Source organism: Hordeum vulgare, chromosome 2H (genome assembly GCF_904849725.1).
Source record: "Hordeum vulgare subsp. vulgare chromosome 2H, MorexV3_pseudomolecules_assembly, whole genome shotgun sequence".
Classification (NCBI taxonomy): Eukaryota; Viridiplantae; Streptophyta; class Magnoliopsida; order Poales; family Poaceae; genus Hordeum; species Hordeum vulgare.
This window is the reverse complement of record NC_058519.1, coordinates 510347388-510360135: the sequence shown is the minus strand read 5'-3', so window position 1 is coordinate 510360135 and position 12748 is coordinate 510347388.

The following is a 12748-nucleotide window of genomic DNA, read 5'->3' as shown; positions in this document are numbered from 1 at the left end:
CTTAGATCGGCTATATTTTGCCAACCGATCAACAACTCTATTTTGACACCGGCTAACTTTCTGAGGAAAAAACTCCTTAGTACCTAGTAAAGCCTTGATCTCTAAGGCTAGCTGACCATACGTCGAGCGAAGGAGCACGCCACTTGTTAAACTTGAAAGATCTTGAGTGGAATCAGATTGCACCACCACCGGAAGAGTAAAGTGTGGTATTGACAATGCCATACCTTGCATGATCGCATGCAGTTCTGCCTCCAGCGGATCATTGCAATGGAAGATGTACCGATAAGCCGCCATCAGAAACTCCCCCTTCTCGTTCCTCAACACCATACCAGCAGCAGCCGAGCCATCCTCCTTTAGGAATGAGCCATCGATCGAAAGGGCCAACTTGCTCGACACCGGGATCGGTCAAGGGACCGCGGCGGTATGGGACAACCTGAGTTGGCAAAGCAATGGCCGAAGAGGGAATCTTCCCCTTCAGAATTTCTTCCATTGAGAAGCGTCCAGGAAGCTTAATTGACTTGTAATAGCTATCCAGGTACTCGACGGTGGCAAGAACAGGGGGAGCATCCTTCCCATGGGTCATATCATTTCGTATTTGCCAAATCCGCCAAATTAACATGATTAGCATATCACGGATATCATCAGAGCACTTGGACAACAAGGTCATGAAGCACTCCATCCCATTAGAAATGAGTAGGTTGTCTTCTGGAATTGGCCATCTTTGTCGCATGTTCACCCACAAGATTCTCGCATGTGTACACGCTATCAATGCATGAAACGAGTCCTCCTCCTCAACACCGCATAGCGAACAGGTTGACCTAGTCGACAAGTGTGTGTGTCTATTACATTGTTGTGTTGCCACAGTCCCTGTCACGCATCTCGAGGATGTAATCTTCATATTTTGAGGAACTGGAGATTTTCAAACATGATTCCATAAGGTTCGATTCCCGTCTAGATTAGTACTAGAAACACCATTGGCTACGGTAACATTGTGATCATATGTAGCCAGCTTATAAGCGCTTCTCACTTTAAACATGCCAATCTTCTCTGGAAACCAAGACAGAAAATCACTCCTCAGGCGCGGGAAGTTCTAATTTTCACAATATGTTCAACATCCATAGGCCAAAAGAACCCATTCAGTCGATCATCTCTCCAAGCACCATTGTCATTCAAGAAATTGGACACCCGGTTAAAGCGACAATTTTCTTTAGGTGTAATTGGGCGAAAGGAGTGAGGCCACGGGATCCAAGGGTCCCTCCATGTGTGGATTCCTGTACCATTCCCAACTCGCCATATGACACCTTTCTTAACCAAATCCAGACCATGCAAAACACCCCTACAGACCTCAGAACCATTGCTCGAGAAGACAATATCCAATAGCTAACCAGAAGGGTAGTATTTTGCTTTCAGAAGTCGCGCACACAAGCTCTCCAGCATGTCCAGGAGCCTCCATGCTTGTTAGGATAACAAGGCCTGGGTAAAGGCCCTCATGTCCCTAAAACCCACCCCCCATGGATTTGGGAAGCCTCAACTTGTCCCAGCTCATCCATGTCGTTTTCTTCATCCCATCCTCAACTCCCCCCAGTACTGACGTATCATACATGTGAGCTCATCACAAACTGAGGCCGAGAGTTTGAATACACACATAACATAGGCTGAAATCGACTGAGTAACCGACTTTATAAGGATCTCCTTATTCCGAGATGGCGTATATTTCTCACTCCAGTCAATGAGAGTCTTCCTCAAACATTCCTGGGTAGTTTCAAACTTCCCTTTATGCATTGCCCAAATATTTGGATTAAAAAACTTCCTCAGTAATATCCAAAACACTTTTGACCTCCTGAACCACATTAGGCAGGCAATTATCTGAAAAAGGATGGAACACTTCGACGGGTTAATCAGTTGGCGAGTCACCATCGCAAATGTGTTCAACAAACCTTTCACCAAGATTGCATGTTGCTCTGTCGTGTGGAAAAATAGGAGCGAATCTTCCGCAAACAAAAGGTGGGATATCTCCGGAGCACCTTTGCTTATTGTAACCCATTTAAGACCATCTTCCCGCATAGCCTTAGTAATCAGCAGTGAAATAGCATCAGCTACAAATAAGAAGAGGAAAGGAGACGGTGGATCACCTTGACAGAGCCCCTATACGGGGAGAAGGGATCCAAAAAATTTCCCACTAAACTTCATCGAGTATTTTACCAATGAGACACATGCCATCACACGAGAAATCCACTGCTGAGAGAAGCCCCATTTAGCAAGACCCTTCTCCAAAAACTCCCAGTCCACACGATCATAAGCCTTAGATAAGTCAAGCTTGTAAGCACATAAAGCTGGAGAATTATTGTTGATTGACTGTATATGGTGAATACATTCAAAGCCAATGACTCAGTTGTTGGGGAACGTCGCATGGGAAACAAAAAAATTCCTACGCGCACGAAGACCTATCATGGTGATGTCCATCTGCGAGAGCAGATTTGGATCTACGTACCCTTGTAAATCACACAGCAGGAAGCGTTAAGAATGTGGTTGATGTAGTGGAATGTCCTCACGTCCCTCGATCCGCCCCGCGAACCGTCCCACGATCCGTCCCACGATCCGCTCTGATCTAGTGCCGAACGGACGGCACCTCCGTGTTCAGCACACGTACAGCTCGACGATGATCTCGACTTTCTTGATCCAGCAAGCAAGACGGAGAAGTAAATGAGTTCTTCGGCAGCGTGATGGCGCTCCGGTGGTGGTGAAGGATCTACTCCTACAGGGCTCCGCCCGAGCTCCGTAGAAATACGATCTAGAGGAAAAACCGTGGTGTTTGTGGTCGGGCTGCCGTGGCAAAAGTTGTCTCAAATCAGCCCCAGAACCCCACTATATATAGGAGGAGGGGGGGCTTGCCTTGGGGTCCAAGACCCCAAGGGTCCGCCGGCCAAGGAGGTGGAGGAGTCCACCTCCAATCCTAGTCCAACTAGGATTGGAAGGTGGAGTCCTTCCCTTCCTTCCCACCTTTTTTTTATTTTCTCTTTGATTTTCTATCTCCTGCGCATAGGGCCCTTTTGGGTTGTCCCATGATACGTCTCAAACGTATCTGTAATTTTTGACGGTTTCACACTGTTATCTTGTCATCTTTGGATGTTTTATGTACCTTTTATATCTTTTTTGGGACTAACTTATTAATTCAGTGCCAAGTGCCAGTTCCTGTTTTTTCTGTGTTTTTGGCTCTTTTCATATCTGATTTTGGAACGGTGTCCAAACGGAATAAAATCTCCGAAATGATTTTTTCCCGAACGGAAGAAGATCAGGGGGCCTCTGGGCCAAGCCAGGAGGGCTCCTCGGAGCCCACAAGCCCCCACCCCGCCACCAGGGGGAGGCGGCGTTGGCAGGGCTTGTGGCCTCCCTGGCCGCCCCCTGACCTAGATCTTTGGACTATATATTCCCTAAAATACAACAAAAAATCAGGGGAGCCTCGAAAATACTTTTCCGCCGCAGCAAGCTTCCGTTTCCGCGAGATCTCATCTGGAGACCCTTCCCGGCGCCCTGCCGGAGGGGACTTTGGAGTTGGAGGGCTTCTTCATCATCATCATCGCCCCTCCAATGACTCGTGAGTAGTTCACTTCAGACCTACGGGTCCGTAGTTAGTAGCTAGATGGCTTCTTCTCTCTCTTGGATCTTCAACACAAAGTTCTCCATGATCTTCATGGAGATCTATCCGATGTAGTCTTCTTTGGCGGTGTGTTTGTCGAGATCCAATGAATTGTGGATTTGTGATCAGATTATCTATGGTATATATTTGAGTCTTTGTTGATTTCTTATATGCATGATTTGATATCCTTGTAAGTCTCTCCGAGTCTTGGGTTTTGTTTGGGCAACTAGATCTATGATTCTTGCAATGGTAGAAGTGCTTGGTTTTGGATTCTTACCATGTGGTGACCTTTCCCAATGACAGTAGGGGCAGCAAGGCACACATTAAGTAGTTGCCATCAAGGGTAACAAGATGGGCTCTGTCGTTGATATGAGATTGTCCGTCTACATCATGTCATCTTGCTTAAGGCGTTACTCTGTTCTTTTGGACTTAATACACTAGATGCATGCTGGATAGCGGTCGATGTGTGGAGTAATAGTAGTAGATGCAGAAAGTATCGGTCTACTTGTTTTGGACGTGATGCCTGTAGATACAATCATTGCCATAGATATCGTCACGACTTTGCGCGGTTCTATCAATTGCTCGACAGTAATTTGTTCACCCACCATCTACTTGCTTTCATGAGAGAAGCCACTAGTAAACACTACGGCCCCCGGGTCTATTCACATCCATCGTTTACACCTCCCTTTTACTTTGCTTTGTTACTTTGTTCCTTTCAGTTCTCACTTGGCAAACAATCTATAAGGGATTGACAACCCCTTCATAGCGTTGGGAGCAGGTTCTTTGTGTTTGTGCAGGATCTTGTGATACTCCTACACTCGATTGATACCTTGGTTCTCAAACTAAGGGAAATACTTACCGCCGCTGTGGTACATCACCCTTTCCGCTTCGAGGGAACACCAATGCAAGGCTCCAAGGCCACGGGAGAAATCCTTTGCATATTTGCCTAGGAAGTCCCTTAAGGCATAGCCGCAGCAGAAGGATTCCTGGTGCCGTCGACACGACTATTCTTGGCGCCATTGCCAGGGAAGCACAGCTGACATCATCCCACCAGCGCACTAAGGGCTGGTACGGCACCCCTAAGGCCTATGGGCTTCCCCGGGTGGGCTGGCCCCTCCCGGTGAACATCCGGAACCCATTCGTCACTCCCGGTACATTCCCGATAATGCCCAAAAACTTTCCGGTAACCAAATGAGGTCATCCTATATATCAATATTTGTCTCCGGACCATTCCGTAAACCCTCGTGACATCGATGATATCATCCGGGACTCCGAACAACATTCAGTAACCACACATATAACTCAACTATACTAAAACATCGCCGAACCTTAAGTGTGCAGACCCTGCGGGTTCGAGAACTATGCAGACATGCCCCGAGGTACTCCTCAGTCAATATCCAATAGCGGGACCTGGATGCCCATATTGGATCCTACATATTCTCCGAATAACTTATCGGTTGAACCTCAGTGTCAAGGATTCAGGCAATCCCGTATGTCATTCCCTTTGTCCTTCGGTATGTTACTTGCCCGAGATTCGATCGTCGGTATCCGCATACCTATTTCAATCTCGTTACCGGCAAGTCTCTTTTCTCATTCTGTAATACAAGATCCTGTGACTTACACTTAGTCACATTGCTTGTAAGGCTTGTGTGTGATGTTGTATTACCGAGTGGGCCCCGAGATACCTCTCCGTCACACGGAGTGACAAATCCCAGTCTTGATCCATACTAACCCAACGAACACCTTCGGAGATACCTGTAGAGCACCTTTATAGTCACCCAGTTACGTTGTGATGTTTGATACACACAAGGCATCCCTCCGGTGCCAGTGGGTTATATGATCTCATGGTCATAGGAACAAATACTTGACACGCAAAAAACAATAGCAATAAAATGACACGATCAATATGCTACGTTCATAGTTTGGGTCTAGTCCATCACATGATTCTCCTAATGATGTGATCCAGTCATCAAGCAACAACACTTTGCACATAGTCAGAAAACCTTGACTATCCTTGATCAACTGGCTAGCCAACTAGAGGCTTGGTAGGGACATTGTTGTGTCTATTTATCCACACATGTATCTATGTTTTCATTTAATACAATTATAACATGGATAATAAATGATTATCTTTAAACAGGAAATCTAATAATAATTATTTATCATTGCCTCTAGGGCATATTTCCAATAGTCTCCCACTTGCACCAGAGTCAATAATCTAGTCCTCACATCGCCATGCGATTTACATTGTAATAAATCAAACACCCATAAAGTTCTGGTGTCGATCATGTTTTGCCCGTGGAAGAGGTTTAGTCAGCGGGTCTGCTACATTCAGATCCGTGTGCACTTTGCAAATATTCACGTCCTCTCCTTCGACGTAGTCGTAGATGAGGTTGAAGCGTCGTTTGATGTGTCTGGTCTTCTTGTGAAACCTTGGTTCCTTTGCTAAGGCAATGGCACCAATGTTGTCACATAACAGAGTCAATGGATCCAGTGCACTTGGCACAACTCCAAGATCTGTCATGAACTACTTCATCCAGACACCCTCTTTTGCTGCCTCCGAGGCAGACATGTACTCCGCTTCACATGTGGAATCTGCTACGACGCTCTGCTTGGAACTGCACCAGCTTACCGCACCCCCATTAAGAATAAATACATATCCGGTTTGAGACTTAGAGTCATCCGGATCGGTGTCAAAACTTGCGTTGACGTAACCTTTTACGACGAGCTCCTTGTCACCTCCATACATGAGAAACATTTCCTTAGCCCTTTTCAGGTACTTCAGAATATTCTTGACCGCCGTCCAATGATCCACTCCTGGATTACTCTGAAACCTGCCTGCCATTCTTATGGCCAAGCTGGCGTCTGGTCTAGTGCACAACATTGCATACATGATAGAACCTGCGGCTGAAGTGTAGGGGACGGAACTCATTGTCTTTCTATCTTCCTCAGTTGCTGGGCACTGAGTCTTACTCAATTTTATACCTTGTAATACTAGCAAGAACCCTTTCTTGGACTGATCCATTTTGAACTTCTTCAAAACTTTATCAAGGTATGTGCTTTGTGAAAGTCCTATCAGGCGTTTCGATCTATCCCTATAGATCTTAATGCCTAGAATGTAAGCAGCTTCTCCTAGGTCCTTCATAGAGAAACTTTTATTCAAGTAACCTTTTATGCTCTCCAAAAGCTCCATGTTGTTTCCAATCAGCAATATGTCGTCCACATATAATATTAGAAACGCCACAGAGCTCCCACTCACTTTCTTGTAAATACAAGATTCTCCAACCACTTGTATAAACCCAAATGCTTTGATCACGTCATCAAAACGCTTATTCCAACTCCAAGATGCTTGCACCAGTCCATAAATGGATCGCTGGAGCTTGCACACTTTGTCAGCATTCTTAGGATTGACAAAACCTTCGGGTTGCATCATATACAACTCTTCCTTAAGAAAACCGTTAAGGAACACCGTTTTGACATCCATCTGCCAGATTTCATAATCGTAAAAGGCAGCTATTGCTAACATGATTCAGACAGACTTAAGCATCGCTACCGGTGAGAAAGTCTCATCGTAGTCAATTCCTTGAACTTGTGAAAAACCCTTTGCCACAAGTCGAGCTTTATAAACGGTCACATTACCGTTTGCGTCTGTCTTCTTCTTATAGATCCATTTGTTCTGAATAGCCTTACGGCCTTCAGGTAGTACTTCTAAAGTCCATACTTTGTTCTCGTACATGGATCATATCTCGAACTTCATGGCCTCCAGCCATTTGTTGGAATCCGGGCCCACCATTGCTTCTTCATAATTCGCAGGTTCATTGTTGTCCAACAACATAATCGACAAGACAGGATTACCGTACCACTCAGGAGTAGTACGTGATCTTGTCGACGTGCGAGGTCTGACAGTAACTTGATCTGAAGTTCCGTGATCATCATCATCAACTTGTACCTCAACCGGTGCCGCAGCAACAGGGGTTTCTCCTTTCCCTGCGCCACCATCAAGAGGAACTAGAGGTTCGACAACCTCATCAAGTTCTATCTTCCTCCCACTCAATTCTTTCGAGAGAAACTCCTTCTCAAGAAAAGCTCCATTTTTAACAACAAACACTTTGCCCTCAGATTTGAGATAGAAGGTATACCCAACTGTCTCCTTTGGGTAACCTATGAAGACGCACTTTTCCGCTTTGGGTTCCAGCTTTTTAGGCTGAAGCTTTTTGACATAAGCATCACATGCCCAAACTTTAAGAAACGACAACTTTGGTCTTTTGCCATACCACAGTTCGTATGGTGTCGTCTCAATGGATTTTGATGGTGCCCTATTTAAAGTGAATGTAGCTGTTTCTAATGCATAACCCCAAAACAACAACGGCAAATCGGTAAGAGACATCATAGATCGCACCATCTCTAGTAAAGTACGATCACGACGTTCGGACACACCATTACGGTGTGGTGTTCCAAGCAGTGTCAACTATGAAACAATTCCACATTGTCTTAAGTGAGTACCAAACTCGAAACTCTGATACTCACCCCCACGATCAGACCGTAGGAACTTGATCTTCTTGTTACGATGATTTTTGACTTCACTCTGAAATTGTTTGAACTTTTCAAACGTCTCAGACTTGTGCTTCATCAAGTAGACATAACCATATCTACTCAAATCGTCAGTGAAGGTGAGAAAATAACGATATCCGCCGCGTGCCTCCACACTCATCGGACCACACACATCGATATGTATGATTTCCAACAAGTCACTTGCACGCTCCATCGTTCCGGAGAACGGAGTTTTAGTCATCTTGCCCATGAGGCATGGTTCGCACGTGTCAAGTGAATCAAAGTCAAGTGACTCCGAAAGTCCATCGGTATGGAGTTTCTTCATGCGCTTTACACCAATATGACCTAAGCGGCAGTGCCATAAAAACATGGCGCTATCATTGTTAACTCTAACTCTTTTGGTCTCAATGTTATGTATATGTGTATTATCACTATCAAGATTCAATATGAACAATCCTCTCACATTGGGTGCATGACCATAAAATATATTACTCATAGAAATAGAACAACCATTATTCTATGACTTAAACGAGTAACCGTCTCGCAATAAACAAGATTCAGATATAATGCTCATGCTTAACGCAGGCACTAAATAACATTTATTTAAGTTCATAACTAATCCTGATGGTAACTGAAGTGAAACTGTGTCGACGGCGATTGCATCAACCTTGGAACCATTTCCCACGCGCATCGTCACTTCATCCTTCGCCAGCCTTCGCTTATTCCGCAGTTCCTGTTTCGAGTTGCAAATATGAGCAACAGAACCGATATCGAATACCTAGGCACTACTACGAGAGCTGGTTAAGTACACATCAATAACATGTATATCGAATATACCTAATTTTTCCCCTGCCGCCTTCTTATCAGCCAAACACTTGGGGCAGTTGCGCTTCAAGTGACCCATACCCTTGCAATAATAGCACTCCGTTTCAGGCTTAGGTCCAGCTTTGGGTTTCTTCGTCGGATTGGCAACAGGCTTGCCGCTCTTCTTTGAATTATCCTTCTTTCCTTTGCCGTTTCTCTTGAAACTAGTGGTCTTATTCACCATCAACACTTGATGCTCTTTACGGAGTTCTGACGCTGCGACTTTCAGTATCGCGAATAACTCGCCGGGTGACTTGTTCATCCCTTGCATGTTATAGTTCAACACAAAGCCATTATAGCTTGGTGGCAGTGATTGAAGAATTCTGTCAGTGATAGCCTCTTGCGGGAGTTCAATCCCCATCTCAGCTAGACGGTTTGAGTACCCAGACATTTTGAGCACATGTTCACTGACACACGAATTCTCCTCCATCTTGCAAGCATAGAATTTATCGGAGGTCTCATACCTCTCGATCCGGGCGCTCTTCTGAAAGATAAACTTCAACTCCTGGAACATCTCATATGCTCCATGACACTCAAAGTGACGTTGAAGTCCCGGCTCTAAGCCATACAAGACTGCACATTGAACTACTGAGTAGTCCTCCTTGCGTGTTAACCAAGCGTTCTTAACATCTTGGTCAGCCGCGGCGGGCGGTTCATCTCCTAGTGCAGCATTAAGGACATAACCCTTCTTCCCAGCTTGCAGGAGAAACTTAAGATTACGAGCCCAGTCTACAAAGTTGCTTCCATCATCTTTCAACTTAGCTTTCTCTAGGAACGTATTAAAATTCAGGGTGACCGTCGTGTGAGCCATTGATCTACAACACAAATATTTTCAAAGTGGACTTAGACTATGTTCAAGATAATTAGAGTTTACTAATCAAATTACTTGCTAAACTCCCACTCAAAAAGTACATCTCTCTAGTCATTTGAGTGGTTCATGATCCAATTCCACTAGCTCAAGTCCGATCATCACGTGAGTTGAGGACAGTTTCAGCCGTAAGCATCCCTATGCTAATCATAACAACTATATGATTCATGATCGACCTTTTGGTCTCATGTGTTCCGAGGCCATGTCTGCACATGCTAGGCTTGTCAAGCTTAACCCGAGTGTTCCGCGTGTGCAACTGTTTTGCACCCGTTGTATGCGAACGTTGAGTCTATCACACCCGATCACCATGTGGTGTCTCGAAACGACGAACTGTAGCAACGGTGCATAGTCGGGGAGAACACAATTTCATCTTGAAATTTTAGTGAGAGATCAACTCATAATGCTACCGTCGTTCTAAGCAAAATAAGGTGCATAAAAGGATTAACATCACATGCAATTCATAAGTGACATGATATGGCCATCATCATGTGCTTCTTGATCTCCGTCACCAAAGCACCGGCACGATCTTCTTGTCACCGGCGCTACACCATGATATCCATCAATGTGTCGCCATCGGGGTTGTCGTGCTACTCATGCTATTACTACTAAAGCTACGTCCTAGCAATATAGTAAACGCATCTGCAAGCACAAACGTTAGTTTAAAGACAACCCTATGGCTCCTGCCGGTTGCCGTACCATCGACGTGCAAGTCGATATTAACTATTACAACATGATCATCTCATACATCCAATATATCATATCACGTCATTGGCCATATCATATCACAAGCATACCCTGCAAAAACAAGTTAGACGTCCTCTAATTGTTGTTGCATGTTTTACGTGGTTGCAATGGGTATCTAGTAGATCACATCTTACTTACGCAAAAACCACAACGGAGATGTGCAAATTGCTATTTAACCTCTCCAATGACCGCCTCGGTCAAAACTAATTCAACTAAAGTTGAAGAAACAGACACTCGCCAGTCATATTTATGCAACGAGGTTGCATGTTAAGCGATGAAAACAGTCTTTCGTAAGCGTACGAATAATGTCGGTCCGAGCCGCTTCAATCCAACAATACCGCCGAATTGAGAAAAGACTAAGGAGGGCAGCAAATCGAACATCACCGTCCACAAAACCCTTTGTGTTCTACTCGAGATTACATCTATGCATGAACCTAGATCATGATGCCACTATTGGGGAACGTCGCATGGGAAACAAAAAATTTCCTACGCGCACGAAGACCTATCATGGTGATGTCCATCTACGAGAGGAGATTTGGATCTACGTACCCTTGTAGATCACACAGCAGGAAACGTTAAGGAACGCGGTTGATGTAGTGGAACGTCCTCACGTCCCTCGATACGCCCCGCGAACCGTCCCACGATCCGCTCCGATCTAGTGCCGAACGGACGGCACCTCTGCGTTCAGCACACGTACAGCTCGACGATGATCTCGGCCTTCTTGATCCAGCAAGAAAGACAGAGAAGTAGATGAGTTCACCGGCAGCGTGACGACGCTCCGGTGGTGGTGAAGGATCTACTCCTGCAGGGCTCCGCCCGAGCTCCGCAGAAATACGATCTAGAGGAAAAACCGTGGTGTTTGTGGTCGAGCTGCCGTGGCAAAAGTTGTCTCAAATCAGCCCTAGAACCCCACTATATATAGGAGGAGGGGAGGGGAGGCTTGCCTTGGGGTCCAAGACCCCAAGGGTCCGCCGGCCAAGGAGGTGGAGGAGTCCACCTCCAATCCTAGTCCAACTAGGATTGGAAGGTGGAGTCCTTCCCTTCCTTCCCACCTTTTTTTCTTTTCTCTTTGATTTTCTATCTCCTGCGCATGGGGCCCTTTTGGGCTGTCCCACCAACCCACTAAGGGCTGGTGCGGCACCCCTAAGGCCTATGGGCTTCCCCGGGTGGGTTGGCCCCTCCCGGTGAACATCCGGAACCCATTCGTCACTCCCGGTACATTCCTGGTAATGCCCGAAAACTTTCCGGTAACCAAATGAGGTCATCCTATATATCAATCTTCGTCTCCGGACCATTTCGGAAACCCTCGTGACGTTTGTGATCTCATCCGGGACTCCGAACAACATTCGGTAACCACACATATAACTCAACTATACTAAAACATCGCCGAACCTTAAGTGTGCAGGCCCTGCGGGTTCGAGAACTATGCAGACATGCCCCGAGGTACTCCTCGGTCAATATCCAATAGCGGGACCTGGATGCCCATATTGGATCCTACATATTCTCCGAATAACTTATCGGTTGAACCTCAGTGTCAAGGATTCAGGCAATCCCGTATGTAATTCCCTTTGTCCTTCGGTATGTTACTTGCGCGAGATTCGATCGTCGATATTCGCATACCTATTTCAATCTCGTTACCGGCAAGTCTCTTTTATCATTCCGTAATACAAGATCCCGTGACTTACACTTAGTCACATTGCTTGTAAGGCTTGTGTGTGATGTTGTATCACCGAGTGGGCCCCGAGATACCTCTCCGTCACACGGAGTGACAAATCCCAGTCTTGATCCATACTAACCCAACGCACACCTTCGTAGATACCTGTAGAGCACCTTTATAGTCACCCAGTTACGTTGTGACGTTTGATACACACAAGGCATCCCTCTGGTGCCAGTGGGTTATATGATCTCATGGTCATAGGAACAAATACTTGACACGCAGAAAACAATAGCAATAAAATGACACGATCAATATGCTATGTTCATAGTTTGGGTCTATTCCATCACATGATTCTCCTAATGATGTGATCCAGTCATCAAGCAACAACACTTTGCACATAGTCAAAAAACCTTGACTATCCTTGATC